Source organism: Pinus tabuliformis, chromosome 9 (genome assembly GCF_031772625.1).
Source record: "Pinus tabuliformis cultivar Carrire ecotype Pingquan chromosome 9, CPIR1, whole genome shotgun sequence".
NCBI classification, from domain to species: Eukaryota; Viridiplantae; Streptophyta; class Pinopsida; order Pinales; family Pinaceae; genus Pinus; species Pinus tabuliformis.
Window position 1 is genome coordinate 667,983,565 of NC_142307.1, and position 18,439 is coordinate 668,002,003.

General features: G+C 35.0%; 1 pseudogene across 1 annotated transcript; it reads right to left on the reverse strand.

The window, feature by feature from the left end:
- Window positions 1–1,199: 1,199 nt before the first annotated feature.
- LOC149150438 (U-box domain-containing protein 13-like) lies at window positions 1,200–12,290 on the reverse strand (annotated as a pseudogene). The gene is made up of 4 exons (XR_016263088.1): window positions 11,555–12,290; window positions 3,696–3,812; window positions 2,827–3,267; window positions 1,200–2,674 (listed from the first exon to the last, which is right to left on the reverse strand). The product of XR_016263088.1 is annotated as a U-box domain-containing protein 13-like (transcript).
- Between the last annotated feature and the right edge of the window lie 6,149 nt (window positions 12,291–18,439).

The window sequence follows — 18,439 nt, forward strand, 5'->3', positions numbered from 1 at the left end:
TTGGAACTCTCTGATACTAGTGATATATAAATTTCTGTATCATTAATTGAAATGCGTATCACATCCAGTTCCTCTGTTTTCTATAGAAGTAAACTTAAAAATTCCACCCTTTCAAACAAGGCCAGAACTGGCCATCACTACGTCCACTGGTAATAGGCAGGCCGGGCTGAATCTGGGAGTTTTACTCTGTTGGATGCAGTTGTTCAAACCAACAAGGTTGTCATGGACAAACATTTAACCTTCACAAATACAGAAGTTTCACTGATTGCCTGCCAATTGCAAATGACTTTTAAGACATGTCTTTAGCGACCAACACAGTTAGGGCACTCGCAGATAGAACTTGCATGGGCACAGACAAAGCAGATGTGAACCAAAGAAGGCAAATTGAATGGAATATGGTTAGAGAATAAAGATGCATGAAATTTGAAATATGTCTGCACCTTTCTTCCCCGCTGCCATATCGCTGAACTTAAATGGAAACAAATTTGCAATTCTGCACTTCGTCTAGAATCCAAAATCCATTTGCAATAAACAGATCTAGTCCACCCTAATCCGTTTATCACTAAGAGTGCAAATAATCAAGAATAAAAATACACTTTTCACCATTGTTTTCATTCCCAAACTATTGAGGCTCGATAATCTTATTAGTGAGGCACTGAGGAGGGTTCTAAAGGTATAGTTGATAGTCTATATTTGATTTTTTTATTGCAAGATACAGACAACCTACAAGGAATCTCCTCAATCTATCTAGTAATGGTCTCACAAAGTCATAGTTGTTTGGATGGAACAAGTCCATAGACAGGATGCAGACCAATTTTCAAGAGATTAGGATCCACAAACCAGTGACTGGCCAATGTTAGATGAATAAAATATTATTAGATTTGTGCGTATGATACAAACTTAGGATTCTGGATAGAGATATTTGAATAAATGGAGGTAGACCTACAAAAAGATAATCAATGCCACATTAAAAATTAAAAATATACTAGTATTATTTCTAAATATTTATGTTGTCAATATTTCATAGGGAAAAAAGGTTGGCATTTAACTGTCAAATTTCAACTGACTGCTGAAAATAATTTTGCATATCCGTGTGTTGAGTGACAAATCAGGTCAATAGGAGATCTAAACACTAAAAATTTTAATGCAGTTCCCTGAACTAGAGGAATGAATGGGAAATGACAATCAACGAAAGAAGATAAAAATAAGAGGCTCTCACCTCAGTCTTGGCACAAAAAGTAATCTTAATATTCATAATTAACACACAAAATAGACACGAGATCAACCCCTTCAAATTTAACCAAGCAAAATCCTGCTCTGCCAAAAGGATGGCGCGCTTCAACAATTTTATCCACACCACATACCCTTCACATATAACAAAAGAATATTACCCTCCACACATCCCTACATCCTCATCTCACAACCACTTGGATTATTTCACCTTATGGCTATGATACAAGTTTCCATTTTCTAATAAATATACAATAAAACCACGAGGAGATGATCTTTGACCACCATACCAAAAAGGAATGCACGAATGAGCCAACCAATGCTTGATTGCTTGTCTGTTCCAAAGATTGTAATCAGCTACTTGGAGGTTGCTCTGTTCTGTTGATGTGCTCTAATAATGAAATGTGCTCTAATAATGAAGCAGCCTTGCGCTTAGCTCTTGCTGTCCCATTCTGGACCAAATCTGACAACGGTTCATAAGCTCCAAGTTCTCGGGCTGCAACAAGATGCTGTGGATCACTTGTACATAATGCAAGCAAAACAACAGCTGCATTTTCCCGGTTTCGAGGTGAGCCAACTCTGATTAATTCTACCAATATTGGGATTGCATCAGCATTGCCGATAGCTATTTTCCCCTCTTGATGACTTGCAAGAATTGCCAGTATAGCAAGTGCTTCATCAACCATCCCTGCACTGGGATCTACCAGCAAATGCATCAATGGGGACACAACACCAGCTCTCACAGCCCTTGCCTTGTTACCTTGATAGATTGATAAATTGAAGAGTGTTGTGGCAACATCTTTCTTGCCTCTCTGGCTCCCCTCACAAAGCAAGCCAACCAAAGTGCACCAGATGCACCAATGGTTATCTTGTTCTCATCAACAACTGACAAACTAAACAGAGTTGCAGCAGCATTTTCTCTTGCTTCAATGCTACCAACCTTGAGAACCTCAACAATAGGAGGAATTGCCCCAGCCATAACTATTGCACCCTTGTTGTTTTCATAAATGGAAAGGTTAAGAAGAGTTGTCACAGCATGCTCTTGTGTTCTAGCATCTGGTGTGGACAACAGATTAACTAACAAAGGAATGGCCCCAGCCTCTGCAATACAAATCCTGTTATCTGCATTTCTTTTTGCTAGAAGACGTAGCTCACCAGCTGCTGCTCTTTGGTCTTCAGGAGTCCCACTCGACAACTTTTGCAGAAGAACATCCACAGTTGCTCGGTCACCAGAGTTATCAAGCATAGATCCACATGCCTTTCCAGATCTGCTACAGCCTGATCTCTTTGGTAGTTCAACTCCATTAGTTTCACACCACTGTGCAATCAGACTTCGCAATACATAGTTAGGTGTCAAAACTACATGCGGCAACATCTGCTGTGTTTTAGGACAAGTTCTATGTCCGGAATCTATCCATTTCTGTATGCAAGACCGTTCATATGTCTGCAAGCCAATGGTAACCGGCCATAAGCCCACAATAATGGAAAAAAAAAATACCACATATAAAGCACAAATCAGTGTTTTCTTGAGTTTTCTTTTGCTCAGTGAAAGAAGCGACCACTGTGTCAGAGATTATAAGGTAAAAGATTTCAGACCTGTCCTGTAGCCACAATAACAGGATCTTTCATTAGCTCCAGAGAAATTGGACAGCGAAATTCATCAGGAATAACAGGAGAGCTGGATTTATCTGTAAGACCACCACAAGTATTCGATCCTTTCTCACTGTCAGGAGCATCCATCTCAGGATTCTCTGTCAAAAGTAAGTCCTTCAACCTCCTCAGAATACCTGACATCTGCTCTAACCTCTCACCAGCGTCTCCATATCTGATAACAATATCATGTAGTGCCAGTGACTCTTGCTTAAGATCGGCAATGGTCTTCAGTTGTAACTTTTCTGCTAATCTTCTTAATACCGATTGGTCAACATCTCTATCACTCCTCTGAGACAAGACGGTACTTAGATCTTTCTCGAGTTCCAAATCAGGTGTGTCAGCTCTTCCTTTAGCTCTTTTGAACTGGGCATGTACAAGTTCAACCTGGAAGAACAAATGCAAGTGTTTGTCAGCAAGAAAGCTGGACATAATTGCAATTAATCGACACATCATTCATCATATAGGACTACTTGTAAGAATTCTATATTTGAGACAATAAACATAAGGTATATAGTTAGAACTTAGCAGTAAAAGAAAAACCTAATATTTGAAAAGTGTATGCATTTACCAAATTTAGTTTAACATGTTTTTAGCAATCAAATACAAGAAAATTAAATTTCCATCCTGTAGCACGAAGTTCAACGTTTCCATGAGTTAAAAATTGGGCAAAATTGAAGATGTCTAAGGTTTCACTTTAAACACTTCCAAAAGGAACAATGTATAACAGTTTATGAACCTAGAAATGGGAGACTCCTCCATGCCAGACACTTTTCATTATTTAACAATGAGTGTCAAAATTTATGGTTCTTCACCTGTTCTCGAACTTCATCTGACAATCCAAGTTCTTCATAAGCCAATTCACTTAAAGCCTGCTCCAACTGAGTAGTTACACTGTGAAATTTGCCTGCAACTTGCTTTCTTTCTAGAACCTTCAAAAAATTCATACATACAGTCAGTAGAGAAAACACATTAGTATTTTATAAAATGCATGCACTTTGCAAAATTGGCAAATAATCACAATTTACTTTACAGAAATAGAGTGCATTCATTTATCCACAGTTAAAGAACAGATTCAAACCTAAAATTGCAAACACCACCACACTGAAAAATTACAAGGACAATGCACTAAAAAGAACCAGTGTTCCACAAGGACGCATCCCACATGGTGGGGTGCACGCACCCCACGTTTTCCACGCACCTGGGACGGGGGGACACCTAGGGAAACGTTTCCCCAAGGCCCCCTTTTGGGGAGACGCAGGGGAAACATTTCCCCAGTGTGGGGGACACGTCTCCCCAGAAGGGGTGCTTCTAGGTGCACTCCCTCAAAAGGGGGGACACCCAGAAGCAACTCTTTTGATGGTGGATGCCCAGAAACACCCCTTTTGAGTTTCAAGAACATTTGTGTGGGGAAGCCTAATATTCAAGCCTATAGCCCTATTATTGCTAAGCAATTCATGGTAACGTTAAATTCTTAAAGTAAAAGTTGTATAGGCGCACTCCCTCAAAAGGGGGGACACCCAGAAGCAACTCTTTTGATGGGGATGCCCAGAAACACCCCTTTTGAGTTTCAAGAACATTTGTGTGGGAAAGGCTAATATTCAAGCCTATGGCCCTATTATTGCTAGGCAATTCATGATAACGTTAAATTCTTAAAGTAAAAGTGGTATTCTCCTCTATCTTTCATTTTCATCATTTTACTTAAATTTTTAACATTACCATGAAAACTCAGGATGTTTGATAGTGGTTCCGACCTCATTGGATTTCATATGGAGAAAGTAGAGTTTTAGATCTCACTCAAAATCCAGCAGACTTAACAGTTTTTCAGGATTTCAGGATCAGGGATTGCAACGTTTACATTGGGTTTTGTCATGTATGAGGGTATGGAACTAGTATTGAATCAAAAGCACCAAGCCCTCTGTGTACCTTGATGTTAGTGGCATTGGTTGTTGAATTCCTCTATCATGACCCTACTAAAAATGTACCCATCACTCAAGCAAATTCTTGACTTGACATGCTACATTTTTTTCTATCTTATTTTAATGCTTAGAGAGTGATATTGATGACAAAGATCCCAATATAGGTAATGATTTTTGATGATATGTAAGTATTTGTTGTAGCGTGACTTTTTGTGGGTGCTAGAGGCCATCTAGAGCCTGTTTGTTGACGCATTTTCAGTTCAAAGATGGATTGCACTTGGTGCTATTTTGGTTATGTGCACCCTTACATGCTATGTAAATGTGAACTTTTGCTTATTTGTGTATAAATGGTTTGGATTCATATGGATGTACATTAATATATAGTTTTTCTTTAAAATCTGAATATTTTAGGCATTTTTGGTTGACCGGTTTTTTGGTTCTTTTCTTTTACTGGGTCTATTCCAGTTCCAACTGGTTCTCGGTTTAGAGGGTTTTCCGTTTCGACCACCTGTTCAGTTCCCGATACTATAATCTACTAATCTGATTCTAGAATGATGAATAATGAATTTATATTTTAAATCAATTTACATTCTAGAATGGTGAAAGATAAATTTAATTTTTTAATCAATGCATATTCTAGAATGATGAATGATGAATATGGATCAATGTATTTCATTATTGAATCTCGTGGTGTATGTATGAATTATGAGTAAGAATGATGTACCAGTATGAACAATAAATACGGATCAGTGAATTTCATTACTTAATTCAATTATGTATGGATCAATATATTTATGCTTTCATTATTGAATATGAATTTAAATTATATATATACAAAAATTATATACCCTCAAGTCTCCCCATTTTCCCTAAATTTCCCTAAAATTTGAGGGTACTCCCATACACCCCTGTGCATCTCCCCACACCTGCATCCCCCTCCGGAGTCTTGGTGGAACATTGAAAAGAACATTCCACCGAGCATTGTCTGCCATGGTTCGGTGAAAGGGGGCAAGAGGAAGGGATGGGGAGACGAACTTCAGGGACAGCTATAGCAACCCAAAAATTTTAGTAGACAGCAGGGGAGGGGCATAATGGATGTACCCGTATTAAAAAATATTGAAACATAACAAATAATTAGTTAAATTAATCATAAATACACACAGTGCAACATCAATTTAAAAGTCAAATAGCAGAATCATTGTTTTTTTCATCATTAAATCATAATGATGAATACAGCGATATATCCATACATCATCATCTGAAATGATATAAAAAAATTATATGACAATTTTAATGTTTCCAAGTCTTAAATAATCAGATCAGATTCAAAAATTAAAATAAAGAATATCCAGGATTCAATAGCATATGCTCGATCTCCCACTTCAATATGAAAAAAATCTTTGGCATCATCAGTGCAAGTGCAACCTCGCTGTCATTATTAGACTGTTCCAGCTCATTAAAGATGCCTAATGGCACCCCAATCAATCCCTGCAACAACTTTAAACCCTCCATATCTATCTATGTAGCCTCCTTTATTTCAACATCCCATCATATTGTTGGTCCCTTCAAATGCTCAAGTGTCTTCAGAAACTGAAGATATAAGGCAATTTTCACTACAACTAGCTTCTCTTCTCCTCTATCCACTCCTCTTGATAGAGTGGATAAAACTATAAGTAGAAAAATTCCATCAGGGAGTGTATCTCCTGCTAACAAAATGGTTGCCTGGTTGTGGAGTATGCTTGCTTATTCAGCCTTCCCCTCCTTTTTGGAACGTGTTGAACTTGTGTGTATGAAACAACTGCCTAATACACCTATCTTGTGGCATCTTGGAATTGCTTCTATGACTACAAAATCTCCTCACTTTCTCTCTCTCAACTGTAGATGAACTAGAAATATAGCCTAATACACCTATCTTGTGGCATCTTGGAATTGCTTCTATGACTACAAAATCTCCTCACTTTCTCTCTGTCAACTGTAGATGAACTAGAAATATAAGATAATAAACAAGCAGCAGGCTAGCACAGCTCTGGAGCTCCATTTCCATGCATTCTCTAACAACAATTATGTTTCTCTCGGAATATTGTAGGTCGATCCTCCCTTGTCTGCGAGGTGTTGAAAGAACAACTGAGCTCTGCAAATGAAAGAAATTACTATCGAAGTATCATACCCCTGTTAACAACAAACACCTTTGCAATAGCAACTATAAAACCCTTCTTTCCCTCCCAGTCAACAGTAAAATGCCCACATTCAATCTTCTATACATAGTACATACCATTCCAGGTTAACTATATAGGTTTCCCTGTGCAACAATGTTTCAAAGGGTCCCACATTCCCTGAATTTTGTGTAGAATCTGTTGTTAAATCGAACTCTAATATGGTATCCCTCTCACAAATGGAAGCTTTCCCTCAACCCAACATGTTGTCAAATCTCTCATAAATCTATCTAAAAGTAGGAGAATTTGTGGTTACATATCAGGTAACTTTTACTATACGGACTCTCCCCACTAAAATTATTCATTGGATACAGACACAGACAACAATGCCTCCTGCAAATCACGAATTCTCTTCGATAAAAATAAAGAGAATCTGGTATCTGTGGGCTTGAAGAACTTTGTTCTTGCATGGAACTTTAAATAAACAGTAATGTATGGTGGTTGCTCATAAACATCTCTGCATGTCTCAAGCAGCTTTCACCAAATCTAATATCTATCCAATCCTAGAATGTCCTCCCGTGTATTGTTCAACGCATGCACACTACGGGAATCCAATAAATATATGCTTGTACCTATTTTGACTTAATAGCCCAACTAGACAGTAAACTAAAACTTGTCTTGAATCTGTGACTAGTCACTACCATACACCAGAGGATCCAATCACCTTTATAGCATCTACAAGAGGCTCAAATTAGAGAGTTGAATCTTTGCGCTTTCCAAAAAAATCAATTGCCAAAGAAAAAAAGGACCCGCTGACGATATAACAAGATCGTTAATAAGAAACCATCAACTGATATCTACCTACCCATCCACAAAAATAGAGCACCATGCCCTCACCTTTGTCTTATCTCCTCCATCTGCAAGTTGATCTTTGACAACCTGCTTTCTAGCAATGATGTATTATTTTCTCTGGAGGGGATATACGAAGTCCATTATATGCAAGCCTAACCGTCTGCGCAACGAGAGCTTGAGCTTACTGCAGTTTCCTTCATTTATTTAAAATTTTCTCTGGAAAAAAATGAAGTGATTGAATCATCAATGTTCAGTACCTGGCCAAGTAGGCATAAGTTCGGTCCCATGCTAGCTATCATGTGGATACACAATATAAGAGGCAAAACCACTCACAGATGTCCCAGAAAAGGAGAGAGAAATTGACTCAATATAGACATATATCAACCCTCTCTTCCCTAGAGATATGGGGAGTCAATAAATGGCCCCTAACTTTCAGGATAACATAGAGTTACTATCTATGGGAGAGGGCGACAACAGGGCAGGCTCCAACAATAAATTCTCAACATGCGACACACTAGCAGAACCATGAAATAATAGACAATAGTGAAACAGGGAAAGAATGGCCATAACAGTATCCCAAGATCCTGATGGCGGTCAAACCAATGGAATTCAGATCTGCCTGGACCTCTCCTATGAAAATGAGAGGAGAAAAACAAGAGCTGACACTTCGAATTATTAAGTGTCAGTACAATATTTATTAGATTTAGGGTCTCAAGCCCACATGGATGAGAAACTGAGATTTGCTCAGTTTTTCTTGCTGTATAGCATGATCCCAACTGTCATATAGTTACCAAGTTCGACTTCCACTTCAAATTCGAATCATGTAATATGGAAAACATTCGGATGAGAAAACTTCAGTTTGGAAAAAATTAAGATATGAAAAATTCACTGTGATATTTATTATTTCCAGCGTAAGGGCTGTTGAGTAATGTGTAGAGAATGATATGAAGCATCATATTGCTACAGACAGTGTAGGTATAGGTGGTAATGATATTTACTGTAGGTGTAGTCATGCACATAGCAATCTCTTCTATGAATCAATGGCAGTTGACTCACACATGAACCGTTTCCCACGAACCGTATCATAGCCAAAGAATTCAAACAAACTGTATCATAGCCAAAGAATTCAAACAAACTGTACTAGAGACGTATTTTCAATTCACTGGCCTGGTTCAACTGAATTTGGTTAACTGTGATTTAAGTCGCACCTTCTGAAGCTATAAGTGCCTATGACTACTGTGCGCACTCACCAGAGCCAATTTAAACCTCATGTTTTTTTATGGAAACCAAAATATATAGAATGATTATTTTCTTAATTTAATTTTAAATACAATAAAATAGGAGAGAAAACATAGAAGGTAACTCTGGATCGCATGTTATCCCACAGGCCATGATCTAGAGGCAGGGCACACAGCACATGCCCTGATGCTGACCAAGGGTCCAAATCCCAATGACTACAATTCCCATGTCAATATAGGCCTGTGATAAAGCAGGACAAGTGGACAAAATCCCCGTGTCAATACAGGCCTGTGATAATGCAGGGCAAGTGGATAAGGTCAGGTGCAAGTCCTGAGTGATTTTGATGGCATGGACATTCTTTCCTCGGTTCACCAGATCCTGTTTAAATCGTCTTCTAAACAAAAAAATACTGTGTATGCTTGCAAGAGATAGTTTAAGATTTGTATTTTTTTCAGAAATGTATTGAAAAGTTTTTTTAGCATACAAAAAGAATATAGAAAATAATTCAGAATGGCTTGATGTTAATGTCTTTTCCCTATTTACTACCTGTTGCTTAAATCAGAACTTCTGAAAGCTTGACTTCTGTGTGCATTCACGAAAGCCAGCTTAACTCTTGTAAAAAAAAATAGAAATATATAGAAAGCTTTTCTTGATTACAAGAAGAGAAAACATAAAAAACTCTGGATGGCATTATCCAGGGTCTAGCATTAAGACTAAGTGCAAATTATGAAGATGACCTGGTTCAAAGCAACCAAGGAGAAGTGCGAGTCCTCAAAGTCAGATACACCTAATACTTGTGCATCTTGGAATTATTTCTACAACACAAATACCACTCTGAGCTGAAAGGTAATGTGAGTTTGGCTGATACCTCTCTAAGCTGAAAGGCAATGCGTGATTGGCAGTATACTTATCTCCCTCTTAACGTGGGTAAGGTTTACCTTATTTAACTAACACGAAAATAAAACTCTGGATAGCATGCTCAACGATTTGAAATTTGAAAGGTAATGTGAGTTTGGCAGCACACTTATCTCCCTCTTATTGCGGGTAGTGTTTACCCCATTTAACTAACACAAAAATAAAACTCCGGATAGCATGCTCAAGGGTTTGTAATTAGAAAGGTAATGTGAGTTTGGCAGTACACTTATCTCCCTCTAAATGTGGGTAGTGTTCACCCTATTTAACTAACACAAAAATAAAACTCTGGATAGCATGCTCAAGGATTTGTAATTATAAAGGTAATGTGAATTTGGAAGTAAACTTATCTCCCTCTTAATGCGGGTAGCGTTTACCCTATTTAACCAACACAAAAAACTTTGGATAGCCTGCTGAATGATTTGTAAAACAAGTTGTTTAACCCAATGTTGTAAATATTGTTTCGGGGAATATTCCACTGAGGATCCAGAAAGAAACTGAATAGAAATATCGGAGAAAATATTAAAAATAAGAGATATCCGCAAGCCAACAGTTGGACCTGAAAAACTCGGCCAACTGATTAACTCTAAAAAATTGGAAATATCAGGAAAAATCAGAGATATTTCCAACTCTGGAAAGCCAACTACACATCTGAAGGTCCACTCCTACCCCATAGTTTAGCGGGGCGGTAAACAAACCCCTTGCCCTCAAAAACCCATCGTCCCGTATCCTCGTCCTCTTCCCTACTATTCCAATGGTGGACCGTGCAATCACAGTAATTACAGAAAAGCACAATAAATGAATGCTATCATTGCAGGAAAAAAAAACTCAAAAGCCATGACCACTCACAAAAAAGGAGATCATCAAACACTTGGGGAATCTTCTTGGGGCTCAAACATAACTCTGTGTTAATTGAGCAACCATGTTCACACTGAAGGGTAGTTATGATAAAAAAAAAATTGGAAATGATTAAGGTTGTAACAATTGGAAATGGTTAAGGGCTTAACAATTGGAAATGGTTCAGGGTGTAACAATTGGAAATGTTTCAGGGTGTTTTTTTGAGGGTTTTCTTTTCTTAATTTTGAGAATGGGAAATTTATGATTTCAATGTGAAAGTTAGTCAGCCAACATACCATGATCTTTATATTAATCGAAGTATCAGGTGCCTCTTATGGTTGATTAGTTGCAAAAATAAATCCCATCATCCTTTGAAACTCTGTGATTCTTAAGCACCCATGTTGTTGTGAGGTCCTCGAAGACAGCTTATGAGCTTATGAATTTGACTTGTGGCTCACAATTTCGCTCATCGTCATCCCACCAAAGCCACATGTTGAGACTTGATAGTGGATTCCCACAGCCAATCATATATAGCGGGGGATTCAATAACCGCAAACCCAACCACTTATCTTACAATCCCAAGACAGATTTCCAGACAGGTTATGGGTTCAAACCCATCGAATCGTTGCACACAATATATAAATCATATTATTATTATTATTATGACCTATGAATCTAAATAGGATTCAATGGATTCTATTCTGAAGTTCTAAAGATGGATTTCAATAATAACAAAAATTAAAGGCAGAGGAGTCATAGTACCATGAACAGCTTGCTGCTCTCGTGGCCAAACTTGAGGATCTCCACAGCATGTTTAAGAGCCAAGCGCAGAGATGTCAAGGCCTGCAGGGTATTATCCTTAAGCAGGGAATCCTTCATTTCCCTGAGTTCTTCAAACATGGGTGCTAATAATTTGAGCCTTCTCACCAGATTAGCGCCTTCTTTCTTCAGATAGTTCCTGCATTCCCCAACACCTGCTATCTCGTTCACCAATTCCATGCACGATTCCACAACCACCATAACATCCGCCCCATCTCCTCCTGCTTCCACCAAATCCATCTCCAAATCTGGCACCCCCACCCCCATCATTTCTGCTGCCATCTCTGGCCGATGATCTATTGGAATCCCAATTCAAACCTGAGTGTCTGAGAAAACAAAAACATCAGAGAAACAGCCGTTTCTTTCTTCTCCTTGATCCTTCTTCACGCGGCACTGTTTCCCCGACCTGCGACTTCTTCAGCTTTCGCTTGACCTTAACCCACGGTTAGTATGAGGTTCCCCGGGCTCTGCCGTCGCTGGGGTCTGTTGTCACTGTCGGCCGACTCGAACCCTGGTTAGCCCCCTTGCGTCTGCGACTGTTATTGACCCGCTCAAGATCCATATGTTCATTTATTTATTTTTATTTGTTTATTAACTGGTGTGAATTTCCGGCCGTCGGATGGGTTTCCGATCGTGTGGCCGAAAAGGCGAACCGGCCAAGATTTTTCGGCTCCCAACGCACAGACAGAGAGGAAAAATGGAAATGGATTAAGGGGGTGATTAATAAATTTAAAAAAAAAAATAGAGTATTTAGACAGACGAATAATTTTTTAATTAAAAATATGGTGCTAGAAGCGCGTATTGACAACCGGGCACGTGGTTGAGATGTACTCTCATCATTTCGCCCACAATGGTGGGACCCACTCACTTTCCTCTGCACGTTCCTCGAGATCCGTTGTGAAAGTGAAAACCCAGTGTAGAACTTTCATGTAATTACGAGATATTTGGTATTTATTATATTTTCGAAATTTTTGGTAATTTTATTTTACCCCGCAGTGTAGGACTCAATTTATAAAATTAAGGTAAAATATTGAATTGAGGCTTTTGTGATTCATAATAGTTGTAAGAAGAACTTCGGCGTAAATCACATGAGGAAAGATCTTTGTCGACGCGTTTCGAACCAATTAGTGTGGTTCATCGTCCTCACGATGAACCACACTAATTGATTCGAAACGCGTCGACAAAAATTAAGGTAATTTAACTACTATAAATGTAAATTAAGATATTTTTTAATTAATTTAAAAAAAAAAAAAAAAAAAAAAAAAAAAAAATAAATAAAAAAAATAGAATACCAAATAAATCTGATACAAGAAAGTATTAAAAGGCTAAGAGCTCGTCTTTTAAGGAAACATTAGAGGCATCTGGCAGGAGTGAAATCCCTTACGGACTAAATTATTACATATAATGATGATCAAATCGACATTTGCGGATAGCAGCCAGATATGGTTGTCCTCACTGTTGGTTTGACACCTGAGTTTGATAGGTTTTGCCACCAATTTACAAGAAAATTAAGGTATTTTATTAAATGAAGATTTAGAAATTTTATAAATTATTGTATAATAAATATTTTTTCAATTTAATGTTTATAATTTTTTGAAATATTATTTTTAATTTTCTCACATGATAAATTAAATTTGAAATAAAAATGATATAATAAATATATAGTTTAATCAAATAAAATAATAATAAAGACAAAAATAAAATATAATATTGTTGAATGTTATTATCAAAAATTTAAGAAATATGATAAATTAATATTGTAAACATATATGTGTTTTTTATTAATGTATATAATTATTTATAATTAAATTTATTAAAACATGCTTTTAATATAAGTCATTTTAAATTGAAAATTTTGTGAAAAATTATAATTCATGCAAACAAAAAAAAATTACAAATTAGTAACTAATATAAATGGAAGTTACTAAACAATCTATAGATCTCAACCAATTATCTTACAAAGAAATAAATTTAAATAATAATAAAAATAAACAAAAATTGAATTCATAATGTTAAATTAGAGATAAATAGGGCCAATTTTTAGTTATAGACAAATTAATACACTGGAAAAAAATTACATGCATTATACCATATTTACTGCAAGTATAATAAAAATAAATTTATATTAATAATATTTTTTTAAATAATTTTTAAATTTACCATTTATAATTTTTTAAATAATTATTTTTAACTTCTTCATTGCTTCATAAAATAAACTTTGAAATAAAAACTATATAATAAATGAAGATTTTTCTGTAATGTATAATATATATTTTCAAATAATTTTTAACTTTATTTATAACCTTTTAAAGAAAGAAAGATTATATCAATTAAATATGAAATAATAAATTAGGGTTATTAGTTGCATTATTTTTTTAAATGGAGATATGTATTATTAATCATGATTTCTTTTAACGAAGAGATGTATTATTAATTATGAGTTTTTTTTAAAGAAATGATGTATTATTAATTGTGATTGGTTTTAAGAGTTGATGTATTATTAATTATGATTTTTTTTTAAAGAAATGATGTATTATTAATTGTGATTGGTTTTAAGAGTTCAATATCTATTTTTTGGACTTTGTTAAAGTAATATTTTTTTGGAAGGATTAGTTTAGTTTTTGTTTTTTTGTGTGGTGGTGGGGGAAGATGTATCATTAATTATGACTTGTTTTGTTTTAAGAAAAGAAATTTTTTTATTTTAATTATTAGAAATAAAAAAAAATACATTTTTATATGGATAATTTAATTTATTGTAATAAAATGTTTTTGTTGAAAAATGTAATAAAAAGTTTAGGAAATTCAAAATTGTACATTAGTAGATAATTTGGAGGAGTTAACTGAGGTGATATGGTGTAATATGGTTCTTATCACTCAGTTAAGAACACTCAATTTGAATTAATGAGTTGAAGTTCAATTTGTTTGAGCTGATTCCTAAAAAATAGGAGTCTATCTTTGTGAATCCTAGTTAGGGACATGAAGTTCAGTTGTCTTGTTCCTAATATTGTAATAAAATGTTTTTGTTGAAAAATGTAATAAAAATTGTCTTGTTCCTAATATTGTAATAAAATGTTTTTGTTGAAAAATGTAATAAAAATGGTCTTGTTCCCAATATTGTAATAAAATGTTTTTGTTGAAAAATGTAATAAAAAAGTGGAGGAAATTAACTGAGCGGATATGGTTAGTTAAGAACACTCAATTTGAATTAATGAGTTGAAGTTCAATTTGCTTGAGTTGATTCCTAAAAAATAGGAGTCTAACTTTGTTAATTCTAGTTAAGGACATGAAGTTCAGTTGTCTTGTTCCTAAATTTTAGGAGCCTAGGTTGAGTTAATTTTAGTTGTAGCAATTTAATTCACTTAAATTGAGTTATGGTGAGTTAAAGTAGTTCTAATTGTTGGAGGAACCAGTGGAAGGTAAGTTGTGGAAGTGGAACTTCAACCACACACAATGATCATCCAGATAACTAATCAATCAACTTAAATTACCTCATGCACGCAGAGAATTTAGTTAAATTGAGTTATGGTCAGTTAAAGTAGTTCTAATTGTTGGAGGAACTAGTGGAAGGTCAAGTTGTGGAAGTGGAACTTCAACCACACAGTGATCATCCAGATAACTAATCAATCAACCTAAATTAGCTCATGCATGCAGAGAATTTGAGTTACCCAGTTGAGATGGAGATTCCAATGCAGTGTGTTATCAGTTGTAGCATATTCCCATGTGTACAGGTGATGCATGTAGTGAGAGGAATGACCTAGAGGAATTGTGCAATCCACATGAAGGAATTTCCTAATTAATAGGGGCCTAATTTCTCAAGGAATAGCATAAGGAAATAGGAGCTTTAAGGGCTTGAAAATTGGCTAAGTGTTGGCTAGAGTCAGTCAGGCAGGCAAAGGGATAAATTATACACTTGCGGGGTGTGCTTAAGCTTGAGCAAGCATATGTATTTCATCTCGATTCTCTAATTAATGCAATACAGATAGGAAGGGGTTTTGAGCATTTGTTTTCCCCTAAATAAATATTTGTGCATGTGTGATGTTTCATTTTGCATGTTTATGATTTGTGTTCTAGATGGTGAATTAACTTCCACAAATCAGTAAAGTAGCTTCAAGTCTTGTGATTTAGTAAATTTCGTGAGCAATTTTGAATCTACACATTAATTTCTACAGTTTTAATATTTCATATAAACGTTTTAGTTATCATTGGAAACCATTGAAGTTTTTTTATAAGTATGAATGAAACAACACTTTAAACATTTCAAAAATTTACATGAATTAATTTTTGAAAATCTAATACCATTATGGCTAATTGCAAAAAAAAATAGATTCATAATTTAATCAAATGCTTATGAATATTCTACGATCTTAAGCTATAAATATGGGCTTAAGGAAGTTAAATAAGAAAATTTTACGATGTATGAGACTTGTAAGTCAGTTTGTGGTTTGGGAAGTGCATCCAAAGTTACCTCACTAATGGATGGCACACAACCTTTTTTTTAAGAAAGAAAAAACCAACAATTTTCATTAAAATGAAAATTGTTTAAATAGGTTGTGAAAAAACCAAATAACAAGGCAGGCCCGCCAAAGAACCTTGTAGGAAGCACCAGATATAGCGCAAAATAACGAGCATCCACGCATTACAATGCAGGTCAGCGAACATGTCAAAAATCTAAAAAGAAAAAAAGGGTGCAAGGCCAGCACATAAGACCCAAATGGGTTGCAGACATTATGAGGCCAAGAAAGCCACCCAACAACTCTGGAAGATACTCTTACTGACAAGAAAAAATAATGTCGGAAGATCCACTGACCAGCAAGAAAGTGCTTAGAGATGCTCCGATAGGCCTCATCAGACGCACACACGCAGCTCCGAAAGATACTATGACCGACAAGAATACAATGTCAAAAGATACTCTTACCAGCAATAAAGTGCCTAAAGATACTTGGACATGCCTCATCACACACAACATAGTTACCGATCAAACGAGAAAATGACCTAGTACCCGTTTTTTTGAGGTAGCAAAAAAACATTCAATCTTGAAAAATGGTGATTCAAAATACACATTTCTTTTTTTTTAGCATATTTTTGCCACTTTAAATTTTTGTATATATCAAGTGTGAACAATTTTTTAAATGTTACTGATTTTCATGTTGATTTTGAAAAGTGTTGTTACAGCATCAACACATTTTTTTTAGAGGGCTTATTTTTTACACTTTAAATTTTTTTATGTATCAAGTGTGAACAATTTTTTTTTGTAGTGATTTTCATCTTGATTTTGAAAAGTGTTGATGAGCATCAACCCTTTTTGTTTAAAGGGCTTAGTTTTTACACTTTAAATTTTCTAATCAATTAAGTGTGGATAACTTTTTTTTAAATGTCAGTGATTTTCATGTTAGTAATAAAACATAAAAATAAAAAACATGACAAAAAAAAGTCAAATACAAAAAAATATATAACAAAAACAAAAAACGTATAAAAATGTAAAAGAATTACTCTCGATATAATTACTCTTTCATTCAGGGATTCATTTTTAAAGTTTTTTAGTCACAAAAATTTTTTATAGTGTCATGCTTGAAATATTTTGAAAATTTAAGATTGTTCTGTAGTCATTATCTTTGGTTTTAATTCCATAGTTGAAAATTTGTCAATATTTTAATGTTTTTTTAGGTCGTGATATTTTATCTTTAATGTTATGGTTGAAAATAATTATAAATATATTTTCTTAGCACCATGCTTGAAAATTGTTGAAATTTTAAAGTTTTTCGAAGAAGTGATATTTTAAATTTAATGTCATGCTTAAAAATCATTGGAATTTTAAGGGTTTACAAAGACGTGATATTTTATCCTTAATGTCATGCTTGAAAATCATTGGAAATTTAAAGTTTTCTAGAGTCATGATATTTTGTTTTTAACATTTATTAAAAAATGTACACTGGAAAAAAAAAAAAAAAATTAAATTAAATAAATAAATAATAATAATAAATAAATAAAATGTTATTCGAGCATCAACACTTTTCGATTTCAAGGTGTTTTTTGCACCAAACAAAATGGTTTTTATTGTTTTTACTGTTATTTTTAAAAAATATTGAAATTTTACTCTGAAAAAAAATAAAAATAAAATAATTAATTAATTAATTAAAAAAAAAAAATAAAAATAAAAAATAAATAGATAAATAAAATGGTGATGCATAATCAACACTTTTTATTTTTTGGGTTGTTTTTTCATGTTTTTTGGGGATTTTTGGGCTCGAGTACCCGTTTTGAGGCAATAGTTCCCGTTTGATCAGTAACTATGTTACACATGTGCACATAAACATCCACGGTAACATACACGCCATTGGATCCAAATGCAACAACCGGAGAGTCATCAAAAGGCAACAAGAAGAAATAACGGGCGTGTTAGAAATTTGGAAAGGCGGAAATATTTTCTTATGTTGATAATTGCTTGTGATATCTTTGAATTCTTATTATCTTTCTTATGTTCCTTTTTATCTTGGTCCATCAAGCAATTACCAAAACTAAAACACAAAGATCAAGGACACTAGATATAGGCACCCAGCGAAGGCTAAAACCCCTATATAGGGGAAAACCTAGTCAAGAACTCTTCCTATAGTAATTCAAAATGAGTGGATCAAGACCTTAGACCAATATACCTTTCTCCTCCACCATGTCAGCCTTCCAAAATGATTAAATAAACTTCAGTAGTCTCTTCTTGTCCAACAACTTTAAGCCAACATCAATCCAGAAATTTGAGTTCCCAGCTTCAGCGCTTCAACCCTAACAACAGAATTTCAGCCCAGCAACAGAACTAAAGTTTTGACCTTTCCAGCA